We start from the raw sequence: 14,077 nt of genomic DNA, 5'->3' as shown, positions 1-14,077 counted from the left end.
AATATCCGTTAAAACACTCTCTTGATGTCATTTATGCTTCATGCGTTGTTTGTCATTGATATACATATGCTTGGTAAGGAAGAGTGTAAAACACGAAGGGTGATGTCGTGCCATTGTTTATACTTTATCATGTGAGGAAGAGTGTAAAACACGAAGGGTGATGTCGTGCCATTGTTTATACTTTATCATGTGAGGGAGAGTGTAAAGCACGAAGGGTGATGCCGTCCCATATTATTGAGAGTAAAAACACAAAGGGTGATGTCGTGCCACAAATTGAGAGTAAAAGCACGAAGGGTGATGTTGTGCCATATTATTTGAGAGTAAAAGCACGAAGGGTGATGCCGTGCCATTTCATTTATATTTTTACGCTTGTATGTTATCGTGAGGTCATGGCATGATGGGTGTTTCCATGCAGGCGAGGATGAGGGACATGCATTATGTTTGATATCAGTCTTTCGTGTATATGTTCATGTCTTTACCTTGAACTGTTATTGTCATAATTATAGATCTGAGGTGATTGTTGCTATTGTTCTACCATTGATCTCCATCTCAGTTGTTGTTGTGTTTCTCATACCTTCTACTTTCTTAACTTGCAATTACCATGCATATTTCCTGTTTTTATAATTATACTCATGTCGTATCTATTCTGTTGCACTTTAGTATAAGCCCTCCACCATGCTAGCCATTCATGCCCTTACTCGTTAACTTATAAAGATCATGTGTTTCCTTCTTATTTGTTACATATGTACTTAGGCCTCCATTATGCTAGTTAATTGAAGTTAATATTACTTTTTTTCAATTGTTGTTATTACTCACGTACTTCCCGCGTGTAACTGTTGCCCACATGTATATCCTAGTCTACTGTTGCTACTTGCGTATTTCCTACTTTACAATTCCTGTTATCGGTAATTCTGTCATCTGGTTGGTTCTCTTATACGTACATTTGGAAGGATGAGTTGAACGCACGAAGGGTGTTGCCGTGCTAATTGATTTGACACATAAATTATCCATATATGGTGAGGAAAAGATAGAAGCACGAACAGTGTTACCGTGCCATTTAACTTGATATGTTGAATATGTTTCTCATACCAGGAAAGATTGTAAATCTTCTACTATGTTTCCTTCTAGTAATTGTTGACTGTCTCGCAGAGTTGTATACGATACTTTTATTTGTTATGTTTTGAACTGCCTATACTGTTAGTCTAATGTACAGGTTATAACAATAAGCATCTTTTAACTAAAAGCCTCGTCACTACTTCGACGAGGTTAGACAAAATACTTACCAGTACATGGGGTCGGTTGTACTGATAGTACACTTCTGTACGATGTGTACAGATTTATGGAGCAGAGTTGCTAGTGATGTCGGGTGCTGATATTGAAGATGTTTGCGCATCTCGGATATAGCTGCCTCTTGTCTTTGGTAGCTTAGGTTTTACTATTTTGTTTATGTATCTTTCAAACAGAACGTGTATTTATTCGTACCAGCTTTGTAAATTCTAAGTCTTAGAAGCTCATGGGTCGTACTGAGGGCGGTCTTTCCATAAAGCAAGTAAAGCAACCGCTTTAGGCCCCATATTTGTGGGGGGGGGGGGGCATTTTTTGTTACACCTATAGACTATATATAAGCTTAAAAAAGAGTTCTATAAAGTGAAAAAGTTTGATTTCTTTCTTTAACAAATATAGAGAAGAAGGATTTGCAATTGCTATGATTCTACCAAGGAAATTGCACTTGAAATGAATATCAAACCCGAATTTCGTAAGAAACGTGTGATATATAGGAAGTAACAATTTGATGCGAATGTTGATAATGAAATCTCAAAATCTTTCGAATAGTCCTTTAGAGTTGATTACTTTTATACATAATAGACAAGGCTATCTTTTCACTTCAAAATAGATTTGAACAATTCGAAGCATATGAAAATATTTTTGATTTTCTATTTAGCGATAAAAATTAAGATCACTAGATGATGGAAATTTAAAAAAATATTGCTTAATCTTGAATGTTCCTTAAAGCACAATAATCCATTCGATATTTATGGTTTATATTTATTTTCGATATTAAAAATACTAAGAAAATAGTACAATTAGAAGATAACAGTTTAATTGTTACACTCGGTGAAATAAAAAAGATCTTTTTCCAATGCTTACATTACTTATGGAATAATGTTAATAACTCTTGTTACCGTCGCTACAACGGAAAGAAATATTCAAAATTAAATTAATAAAATCTTACCTAAGATCAACAATGTCTCAAGAAAGGTTAAATGGATTAGCTATATTATCAATTAAGAAAGACTTATTAGGAGTTATTGATTATAAGAAAATTAATAATAGTTTTGTATCTAAGAAACGCCAGAAAAATAGATTTCAAATAAATAAATAACTTCTTTTTTTTAAAAACGTGAAGGCCCCTCATAAAGTTTGGCTTTAGGCCACAAAATTCGTCGGGCCGTCCCTGGTCGTACTACCAGGTCTTGGGTAAATTTGTAAATGTTCAGTTATCTATTCTCTATTTTCTTATAATCTAAGTTGAGTTGTATTTTTCTGTTAGTTGGCTTACCTAGCAGGTTGAGTTAACTGTCATCACGACTTGTGATTTTTGGATCGTGACATTTACTAATTAAGTAGTATGTTTCTGTTGAAAGTTTTCAGATTCTTGTTTTGGTTAAAGTCTTCGGGTGGAAAAAAGGTTTCAAAAGCAAAACATAAAAAGAAAATATACCATATTTGTTTTGTAGAAATATTTCAATCATTCTTAAAAGACAAAAAAATAAAAAAAAAGGAAAAAAAAAAAAAAGCTTATGGCAAAGAGGCATTTCATGTCAAAGGTCTGCGTTACTTAAGGTTTATTTTAGAATACCGAACCCACGATTTCTAGTCTTTGTGGAAATTCAATCTTAAATATACAATTTAAATAAGGAATTTTTATATAAAAGTAAAATCTTATTGGATTTATTCCTAAATAAAATGAGTCCTACAAGTTCAAAATTTTAAAAAAATAATTAAATAATTATTTTGTCTAGTGAGAACTCTACTTTTAAACGGTAAAAAAGGCGAACGACATTTCGTTAAGGGCTTTCCTTATTTTAATATAGTATAGATGGGGAACTCTACTTTTAAAGGGTAAAAAAGGCGAACAACATTTCGCTAAGGGCCTCCGTACTTTTAATATAGTATAGATATAAATATAAATATAGATATAGATAGATAGAATAGATATAAATATAGATAGATAAATTTGTTTAATATAAATTCATATTCCATATTTTATACTGCATAGACTAATAGGACTATTTCTACATATAATTTATGTAGGGGAGTATTATTTATGCGTACAAGGAAGAAGCAACCAAACATAGTAAAAGTAATGCAGAGCATTATATAACACCTTATACTTCCTTCGAAATGAACACCTGGAGGGTCGTTTGGTAAGCTTCTCCGGGAGAATTATCATCCAATGTTACTAGAATAATGTTAGCATCAATATCAATTCCTGAACGCTGAAGTCGTGTAAGGACATCTGCAACAACTTCTTAACGGATAGTTGTCTTTTGTTCCTCAATATTTTCTTCCATTCTTTGTATCTCCTCCTCCATTTTCTGTAGATAATTTGTAGTATTTGAAGAGGATTCAAAACATCCTACTTTCCCTCTCAAAGAAGTTCTTGTAACCAGGGGCGGATCCACATTAAGCGAAGCGGTGTTACGCGACACCGCTTCGTCGGAAAATTTTGTATCAATACTGTGAGGAAACGGATACGTAGGAAGAAATGACACCACTTAACACAAATTGTCTCCTGGCGCATTGGTTATGTGCCTGATTTTGCTCTAAGAGGTTAGAGGTTTGAATTGTAATTAACATGTATTTTTTTGCAAATATTTGAGAGAGCCTCTATAGTTAAAAATTGTGATTGAGTAGGATTGAACTCGGGACTTTTTCTAACTCAAGACTCGACAAAACTAATAGACTAAAGCTATTTACTGTCTAGAAATATGATAATTATAGTTATTTATTCTTGTTCTTCTATAGATTTCGACACCGCTTATAAAAGTTCCCGCATACGCCCCTGCTTGTAACCCCTCGTCCATACAATCTCAGACGTCCCGGATGTTCAGGCCCCATGACAGATGCAAATGCATCTACGGGCTCATTGCCATTTTCGTTTTGTTGTGCTTCAATTTCCTCCATTTCAGCCTTCAAAGAAAATTCAAACAAATAGAACAAGTAAATAAAAAGTAAACTAATAAAAACAAATAATTGATCTCGATATAACATTGTTGATACCCAATTTTTCCCTATATATTTTAAATATGCATAAATATCTTCAAAATAGCATATATATGCATATATAAGCATGCAAAAGGTTTTTATAATTTTTTCATAATTTTAAGGGTTTAAATTGATTTATTTTCTCCCCTTTTATTCATAAAATCCCCAATAATTATTTTCCAAATTATTGTTATAATGATTTATTCATTTAATTTCTATACATACACCAAAATGTGGTTAATATATTTTTTATGCATTTTTATAACTGCATTTGGTATTTTTAAGCTAAATTGCATATAATTGCAATGTTAACCTATTTAGTGTATAATTATATTTTTATATGCGTAAAATTTGTCCATATATTTTTAAAATGATAATTACATGTTTTAAATCATTTTCGCACATAAAATTATTTTCAGAAAACTATTTATTATTTATTATAAATTAAATAGGGAAAAGTGACTATTTAAATTTTAGCCAGATTTGGCTTTCGATTGTAGCCCAAATTGTACCCATTCCCCAGCCCAATTTCATACCCAATTAACCCGACCCAGACCCTAATTACACCTACACGACCCAAAACCCATCAGATCTTGGCCGTTGATCTTTTAGATCAACGGCCCTCGTTTATTCTTTCCTCTTTTAATTCTAAACGACCCCCCTAACCCTACTCATTTCCAAACCCCCGCCGTCTTCAGATGCTCTCGTCTCTTCTCTTCTCTCAACCTAACCCTAATCTCTCTTCAAACGTCGCCTCCCTCTCTGGTCATCTCCGGCGACCACCTTTCAACCCCAAGCCTCCAATGGTCCCTCCATTGCCTTGCTCATCCTCTCTGAGGCCTTCAAGGGCCATGGGCCGCGCCGACTTGTATCTAGGGTCACTATTTTGGTTGTTCATGGCTTCTCCGGTGTGATTCTGGGCAAAATCACACCATATTTGTTACGATCTTTGAAGTTTATAGCAGGTCCTTACGTTTCTGTTTGGGTTTCCTTTGAAACCCTAACTTTCGTTTGAATCTCTTAGATCTGTGCTATTTTTAACGATTCAAGTCTGTTTCTTTCTATTTTCTACACTGCTCTCAAACCTCTTTTAAAAAATCACCAACTTTAAGCCGTTTTTACTTTCTTTAAAGCTAGTGTTTCTCGGAGTTTCTTCTACACTTGTTTAAACTAATTTTCCTTTATGTTTAAACCTCTTTCGTTGCTTATCTTGACTGATTCTATGTTCTTACTGCTTCTTAACTCGCCTATGTTAAAAGCCCTAATTTTTAGATCTTCTTTGTTTTGGTTCTGTGTGTTAGCATGACTACTCGATTCTTGTTAAGTTCAGTGGTTACTGTGCTTCGAATGGGTTTTACTGAGTCCTTAGCCTACTTATATCACCTCTGTGTGAATGTGTTCATCTTGATTGTGCAAGACTTGCCTCCTTCTATCGATATTGCTAGCCGTGCCTGTTCACTACGTCTGTTTGTTCTTCCCTATTTATATGTTGAAGTATAGAATCATAACCCTCCCTTGATTGATTCTGATTTCCTTATTTGATGGTTTGATTGAAAGATTTTCGTTTAAGACCCTAAAATTCTACCTCGCCTGTTTAAATTGACTGATCCCTTACCTTATTTGTTGTGGTACTTTATTCTCACTAAATCATTCCCTTAATTGAACTTTTCTGAATTTAGTCCTAATTGACTATCCTATTCTTACTGAACTTTGATTCTTTCCTTATTAGCCATGTACTAATTTTTCTTGCCTTATATGCTACTGGTTCTTACCGTTTGAATTAGTTCCCTTAATTAAGGGAGTACTTGCCTTGATTTTCTGATTGATTGATTCTAAGCTCCTCAATTATTATGCTACTATGATTTTTACCCTATTTACTACCTGTTTCAAACTATAAATACTCTACTCTTTCATTAGCACAACACACGAACACTTGGGTTCGAAACTATCTCTCATACTAAAAAAATCTCTACTCTCTCTCTTGTGCTATTTGCTACTATGCTAAGTTAGCTGGCTGCAAGCCAAGGCTAACCATTTGTGCTCTCTTGTTCTTTCATTCTTCTTACTCTCCTCTTCACTGGTATGTCCTAGTTTCAATTCAAAGTTCCCACAACAACATGATTCTTTTATTATTTCAGTTCTTCTTGTTTCTGGTTTGCTTCTATTTGTGGTTCTGTTGTGAAACTTGTAGTTAAGAGTACATTACTAGCATGTTATTATATCTCCCCCTTCCTTTAGATTAGTATTTCCCCTTTACGTGTGTTGTTGAGCATGGCTTACCAATTATCTCTTGCTTGTTGTATACTTACCATACCATATCCCATGAATCCCCTAATCCTTATCACCCCTCTATGTGGTTGTGTTCTTCATGTCTGGTTTTGTGACTATGCCAGTGTCGGTTGTTTCTGAGCATGTCTAAACCAGTTCTAGACCTTTGCTGGGTTATCTGTGTCCCCAAACCCCTTGACCCCTGTGTGTGACTACTGAATTTACTTAGTTCTGTGAACTAGCTGTGTATGAACCTATCCTAAAGTGTTTGGACTTTGTTAACTATTCCAATCTCTTTTTTTTTTCAAACAATCTCTGTTGCTTTACTGAATTGCTGTCAAAACAGACATTTGGCTTTAATACAGTCTTTTGTTAAAACTTTTCAACTTGTGTCACTCACTTCTCACTCTACTCTAAGTCAATAAGTTCTGCCCCCTCTAGTATGTGTACTGCCTTGGAATCCTTTGAGAACCCTCTAAACTCTGGCATACTGAGGATGGCCTTTCCACACTGCACTTGTTCAATCTTTGGTTACTAAGTCTAGGTGTAAGCACTGTCCGGGATCCTTGAGATCCTTAGGGAACTTTGATGCACCTAGACTCTGATTTGTCTATGGAACTGAGGCATATGAGGCCATTGAAGGCTTTTGGAAATTTGGGTCTAATTGAAGGCTCCCTATAGAATAGCTTCTTCATTTTCTATTTCTATTTATGTAATGCATTCATTGGCCTGTAATAATTTTTAAACAGATATTGGGGTATTTAGTAAAAAAGGGTGGGTAGATGCATACTTTATGGGCTAATACGGGTAGAAATCCTGCTCCTAGGACTTTACTTTTAAAGTCTGTTTGCTCTGAATAGACAACCTTCTCATAGGATTTTACTCCTCAATCTGATTGCTTTGCCTAATAGAAATCATGTCCATAGGATTTCACTTGTAAATTTGTTTGCTCATCAAGTAGAAATCATGTCTATAAGGTTTTACATTCTGTCACGTTTAGAAACCATGCTTATAGGTTCCAAACAGTCATTTCTTAAAATCGGTTTAATAATAGATGCCATGCCTATAGGACCTAATCCAGGATTAGTGTTATGTATGTTTCCATGCCTGCAAATCGTTAAAATCAGTGTTACGCTTAGATATCATGCATATAGGGAGCTCTACTCGCAATTCTGTCTGTTAATTTAGTCTAATAAATCGACTTGATCACGCCTAGTTCGTCTCTGAATTGGTTTTATTAATTATTAAGTATTTCCTGCAACAAGTTCTTTCAAATTGCCTCAATCTCATTAGATATCATGCATATGGGTATTAAAGGAGTCCATTTCAAAACCTGTTTTGTTTCCGTATCAATATAGATATCAGTATTCTGCATATAGGCAAGCCTTTAGGGCGTTTTCAAAACTGCATTCTCTGAAACTGTCTCTATCGCTCGACGTTTTCTGATCCTAACAGGCTTTTTAAAAAGAATCCCTAGGCAGTTAGTAGGGTGTAATTTCTGAGTTTAAAAAGGGTTTGCCTGTTTCTGGATATTCACTTAGATATCCTACTTTAGGACATCGATTAATAAAAGACCTTAACTGTGCTTGAGTCGTGATGCTTATGTGTTTGTTTGAGGAGGAAACTCTGAGCCTCTTGATTGCTCCCATGATGTGTGAAAGTCCTAAATGCTTTTGACTGTCGCCTTAGAATTTTCGCCTTTTAAAATCATAGGGGTCTGTTTAGAACCACCTATAGGTGAGGTCCTAACTCCCTCCAGGATCGTTAAGAAGGGACGGGTAGCAGCACGCAATAGAGATCGTTGACCAACACTCGCTTTGCATGACCAATAAGGGTATGGGAAGGGTAGACATGGATATGATGACTGTGCGCTAATGCCACGCGTAGCCCCTTTCCAAGGAGTAATTACCGGGCATTGTACTGATGTGATCCTATAGGCTAACCAACCTAGGACTCCTCTCCCAAATTCTTTTTACTTGAAGCTTTCCTGTCCTGCACACAACTTGTTTAAATTCTTGTCTTATTATTTTATACCATGCCCAACATGCTCCGCCTATAATTATTTGCTTCAGTTGTTTATTTTTGGACTAATTCGTAATTACAAGTTAGGCCGGGACCCACAGTTGTGGACCAAGAGGGGTGCCTAATACCTTCCCCTCGGGGTTACTTCGAGCCCTTACCCTAATCTCTGGTTATGCAAACCAACCCAAGAGTTAATTGCTCTAGGTGCCCTAATGCACCATAATCCGTTAGGTGGCGACTCTTCAAATACCAATTCCCAAAAGGAAATGAGTCATTACACCCCGTGAATGTCGAAACCCGGACCCCCTCCCCGTCAAAAGGGAGGTAAAAAGGGGGCGCGACAAACATCAGTTAAATATAATTCGCACAATTTTACTAGTTGTATCTTCATCCGAGCACTTGTATGATCACCCATCTTTCCTTTTTCTTGTAGCTACAAAGACTTCCTTTGCTAATAAAGGATCCGAAGTTTCCTTATCGTTTTCCTAGTTACATGAAAGTAAGTTAGCATTCCTGGTGATCTACCATGTACTAAACAAGAGCCAAAATTGAGAAATTTTTTGCCATGATTTGCTAGTTACACACCAACTTAGAGCGAACTAAAGCAAAACTTCTTTTTCCAGCAGTGTGAGAATTCTTCAACTTTTTTCGGTTCTCAATATTAATTTGGGACATTCTCTGCAAGAAGAAAGAAACATCAAACAACAACTTACAAAATCACTAAGCAGATTCATGCAGTAGCCAAAAAGCAAACCATGACTCTAGTTTTTTAATTTACATGTATAAGTACAACAGTTATTTACACAATTATACTATAATATAAACCCTCATGCCTAAGTTATTAGGATAATTCTCATCATCTTCATTATGGATCACTCACGTTCTTCAGTACAAGCCATTCGGATATGTGTGACCGATTATTCTCAGAACTTAATTGATCACTCAAGTCATTTAGTTCATCCTTAAATAGCATGATCAATCTAGTAGCTAAGGACCTAGTGTTAGACAAGGTGAACTGAAGAAATATTAGGAACCTCTAGTAAGGTGATATTATACTAGAGGTATTACAGACCATTCAATTGTACACGATATACATAAAATCAGCCTAATCGTTTTAAAATCAACATTAATTTGTGGTCGCCACAGTAAACTCAGATAGAACTAGCTTGACAAAGCGACTGTTATCTGAACATCATTTCCAGGAACTCATTGTTGATTAAGGAACCTCCATTGTATGTAAGGTGCTATAGGAAGTAGTAAAAATGCTACCTTCATTGTCACTCTTGACCCTACTGCAAGCCTGACCACTCATCCATCTTCAGTAACTACTAAGTACTAAAAGTACAAAAGCTTGTATTGCATAAACAGAATGCTACTTTCAAATCTAGTTTTGCTATACCCAGTGACCAGCTCGTATAAACGAGCATCTATGGATGTTTTGCCAACAAAAAGAAACTATACATACTTGATATTGGGTCTTACTCCTTGACAAACTAACCAGTTGTCACGACCCAATTTCCCCTCCGTTGGGTTTCGTGATGGCACCTAGTCTTAAGGACTAGGTAAGCCTAATAATTGCGGAATAACAACCATGAATAATAACATCTAAAATTCTTCTGAAATAGAATTCTTACACAATGAACATCTTCCCAAAACCCGGTAGTACAAGTCATAAGCTCTATAGAGTTTTTCGCTACCATTTCCAAACACAACCATAAGGAAATAAGTACAGTAGTGAGAATATAAAATAAGAAGGTGACTCCTAAGCCTGCGAACACAGCAACAGGGCTACCTTGAGTCTCCTCGGCAAGAATCCGCGCAGCTACTAGCGAACAATACCTGGATCTGCACAAAAGAGTGCAGAGTGTAGTATCAGCACAACCGACCCCATGTGCTGGTAAGTGCCTATCCTAACCTCGGCGAAGTAGTGACGAGCCTAGGACCAGAGTACCAAATAAACCTGTGCAATATAGCATACAAAAAAATAGGAAGCAGATAATAATGGTGTCAACAATGATCAACCAGTGATATAAATAGCAGGCAACAAGAACATCATAAATATTTCTCAACACATAATAAATACAAGTGCAATCAATTAATCAAGTCCTTCAAATATAAATGTGCAGGGGGATCTCCCGGGAATCTAACCCGTAGTCCCAAATGTAAATATATAGGAGGATCTCCCGGGAATCTAACCCGTAGTCCCAAATATAAACAAACAGCAACAACACGAAGAATATTCAAAATCATCCAACAACCCAATCACAAGGAAATTCTACACCAAGAGTATGAATGCACGGCAACAAGAGAATCACAGGAAAAGCCAAGAAGCGCAATAACTTTAGCAAAACACCAAGATATAACAGGCACGTGATAACTACACCAACAACCACAATAATTTGGACACCTAGCATATTTACACGGGGTCATAGAGGAATTCACAATTTAGAGATAACAAAACGATAAGAAGAACAATCGCTTCATTAAAGCAAATAAGGCCAAGTAACATGTAAGAATTTGAGGAAGGCTAACAACATTGTGTGGAGCAAATAGAGGTAAATTATGCAATTAGGTAACTCGATCACAACTTGAGCCAATGCTCTGCAATGTTCAACAATTCAATTCTCAACTTGAGCCAATGCTCTATAACGTTCAACAACTCAATTCTCAATTTGAGCCAATGCTCTACAATGTTCAACTAACAATAATTACTTCCACAAGTCATATTCCTCAATAGAAATTATCATATAGAGCATATACAATACGAAACAGGATCACATTAATCAAAGTATAAGACTCACGGGCATGCTTGACACCAACGTATAGATACTCGTCACCATGCCTATACGTCGTACTCAACAAATAACATATAACAAATAGGACACAACTCCTAATCCCTCAAGCTAAGATTAGACCAAACACTTACCTCGCTTTGCAACCAATTCAAAATTCCAACAAGCCTTTGCCTCGCGTATTCGTGCCCGAAATTCTCAAATCTAGTCATAAACAATTCGATTCAGTCAATAAAAATTATAGGAATTAATTCCATATGAATTTCTACATTTTCCTTTAAAAATCCGAAATTTAACTCAAAATCGCCCGTAGGGCCCACGTCATGAATCCCGGAAAAACTTACGCAATCCGAATACTCGTTCCGATACGAGTCCAACCATACAAAAATTATCGAATTCCGACATCGGATTGCCTTTCAAATCCTCAATTAAAGTTTCGAAGATTTCTACCATTTTTAACCCAACCTTTACCTATTTGAACTCAACAATCTTCCCATAAACTTATTGTTACAAGCATGTATAACTAATACTCAAACATCCATGAATCATCTTACTAATTACCCATTTCTAGTTAGATTTCGAAATTGAAGAATTGGGGAAAAAGAAATTCTTACCTCCTTGATGAAGAACTTGAGGGATTTCAAGGTTTGGACAAGATTTTGATGAACCAAAACACTTATGCTTCTTTCTCTCTCTAAAAACGCTCTCCCCTCTCTCTAAAACACCAGAAAATACCCAAAAATATGAACCCTAATGGAGTTATATGAAATAGGGGTCGGGTCAGAAAAACCCATTTTTTTGTACAGCCGCGCCGCGTGGGGCGCCGCAAGGGGCGGCGTGGTAATGAAAAATGTGTTTAGAAATGAAATTGAAGGTACTCTGATAATTTACACAGCCGCGCCGCATGGGGCGGCGCGGTAGTGTAATATTCTGCGCTACTTTTGGTAATTTGGTCATAACTTCTGGTAGGAGTGTCCAAATGACGAACGGTTTGAAGCGTTAGAAACTAGACTTGAAGATCTTTCATGTGATAGGTTGTTCATCACATAAAACCTTATATATATTTATATATGATTGTCCAAAGTGAGGTCTTGTGCGTACTCATTTGCAACTTTAGTCTATTATGAAATTATCCAACTTGGCTTAGACTTAGGACTTTCTTTAGACCCCATATATCTTATAGTACGCCTCGTACACTTTCTATCATATCCAATTGGTATCCATCATGGTAATAGACCTCTTCCACATATAAAATCATATAATTAGAACATGTCAACTTTCTTACTTCGCCAAAATGCGCCGAATTGTCTTATGGACTTTCAAATCCAAATTCGGTCGCACGCCTAAGTCCAAAATCACCATACGAAGCTATTGACATCATTAAAATTCTATTTTGGGGTCGTTTTCTCAAAAGTCAACTCTCCGATCAACTCTTTCCATTTGAGCTTCAAAATAAGATTTTGTTTTTTTCCTTTAAATTTAACTCCGAATCTTGCGAAAACCAAACTCGACCACACATGCGGGTCATGATGCATATTACGAACCTTCTCGAGGTCTTAAGTCGCTGAACGGAATGCTAATTCTTGGAACGAAAATTCGGGTCATTACACCAGTTGGCTAGTCTTTACAAATAGCAGCAGCAGCGAACAGAGTGTATACGCAGTAGCAACAAGGTAAAAAAGCGCAAAAAAACCAGTAGCAGTTAAGCAGAGAAAAAATGAGGAAACATCCCCATTACCTTTAAGAAGAAGTTCAAGAAGAAGAAGAAGAACTTTAAGAAGAAGTTCAAGAAGAAGAAGTAGAAGTAGAAGTAGAAGTAGAAAGAAGTACACATACATGGAGTTTCTCTGAGTTCCAATACCTAAGGAGTTCCTTAAACTGAGAAGCTAGAACATCTTCAGGGATATTTTGCAGTCGAGTTTCATCATTGTGATATGCGTCAAAGTGATCTTTTTTCAATCTACTCTTGTGCTTTCTCCAGGCAGCTTACACTGATTCTAAAGTATATTTTTTTCCAGCTTCAGGAATATCATATTTATCCTACAATTGATGTCAAATCTGTTAGTGCAGAAGATATGAGATTTTCAACTAAAAATTGAAAATTAAGAATTTCAGACCTCGGTATATTCTCATATATCCTCTTCTGTGTCTATCTTCCTCCAATCCAAAATATCAAGAGGACATAGAGTCGCTGTCACGACCCAAACCGAAGGGTTGTGACGGGCACCCGATGCCTTACTCAACCGAGTACCAACGTAACATATCTTTCTTATCATACTATCATGGGTAGAACGAATTACCATGAATTCACAGAATAATAAATGTATTAAAAAGAGCAGTAAACTCACCTTACTTGTTGGATAACTCAGCCCTTCCCTTGGTTCTTCAAACTCTAGGTTTTACCCCCAATTAGAACTTGAAAGAGAGGGAAAATCGATTAGGGTTTGTGGATAATTTTTGGGAGGAAGTTTGCAGGGTTTAGGTCTGGTTATTTGTGATATATAATGAGGGTTATATTGCAGGAGATAACCCTTTAAATGGTCTCTTTGGCCGACCGGAAATTTCCTATTTTTGGGCTATCATTTAAACAAGTAGGTGACACACCTACTTGTCACCTAGCAGCTTGTGCAGTCTCGCAAAAATGCCTATATCTCTCTACTCCAATATCGTAGATGAACGGTTTAATGCGTTGGAAACTAGACTCATAGATCTGTAATTTGATAGGT

At 36.3% G+C, this 14,077-nt stretch overlaps 1 long non-coding RNA gene across 1 annotated transcript; it reads right to left on the bottom strand.

The window, feature by feature from the left end:
• On the bottom strand, positions 9,023 to 13,279 carry LOC109222990. The gene is made up of 3 exons (XR_002067489.1): positions 13,188 to 13,279; positions 9,145 to 9,237; positions 9,023 to 9,044 (listed from the first exon to the last, which is right to left on the bottom strand). It is a non-coding gene; the product is annotated as an uncharacterized LOC109222990 (long non-coding RNA).

The sequence above is a fragment of the Nicotiana attenuata genome, chromosome 2, assembly GCF_001879085.1.
Source record: "Nicotiana attenuata strain UT chromosome 2, NIATTr2, whole genome shotgun sequence".
NCBI lineage: Eukaryota > Viridiplantae > Streptophyta > Magnoliopsida > Solanales > Solanaceae > Nicotiana > Nicotiana attenuata.
This window is presented reverse-complemented; position numbering and strand designations above follow the sequence as displayed.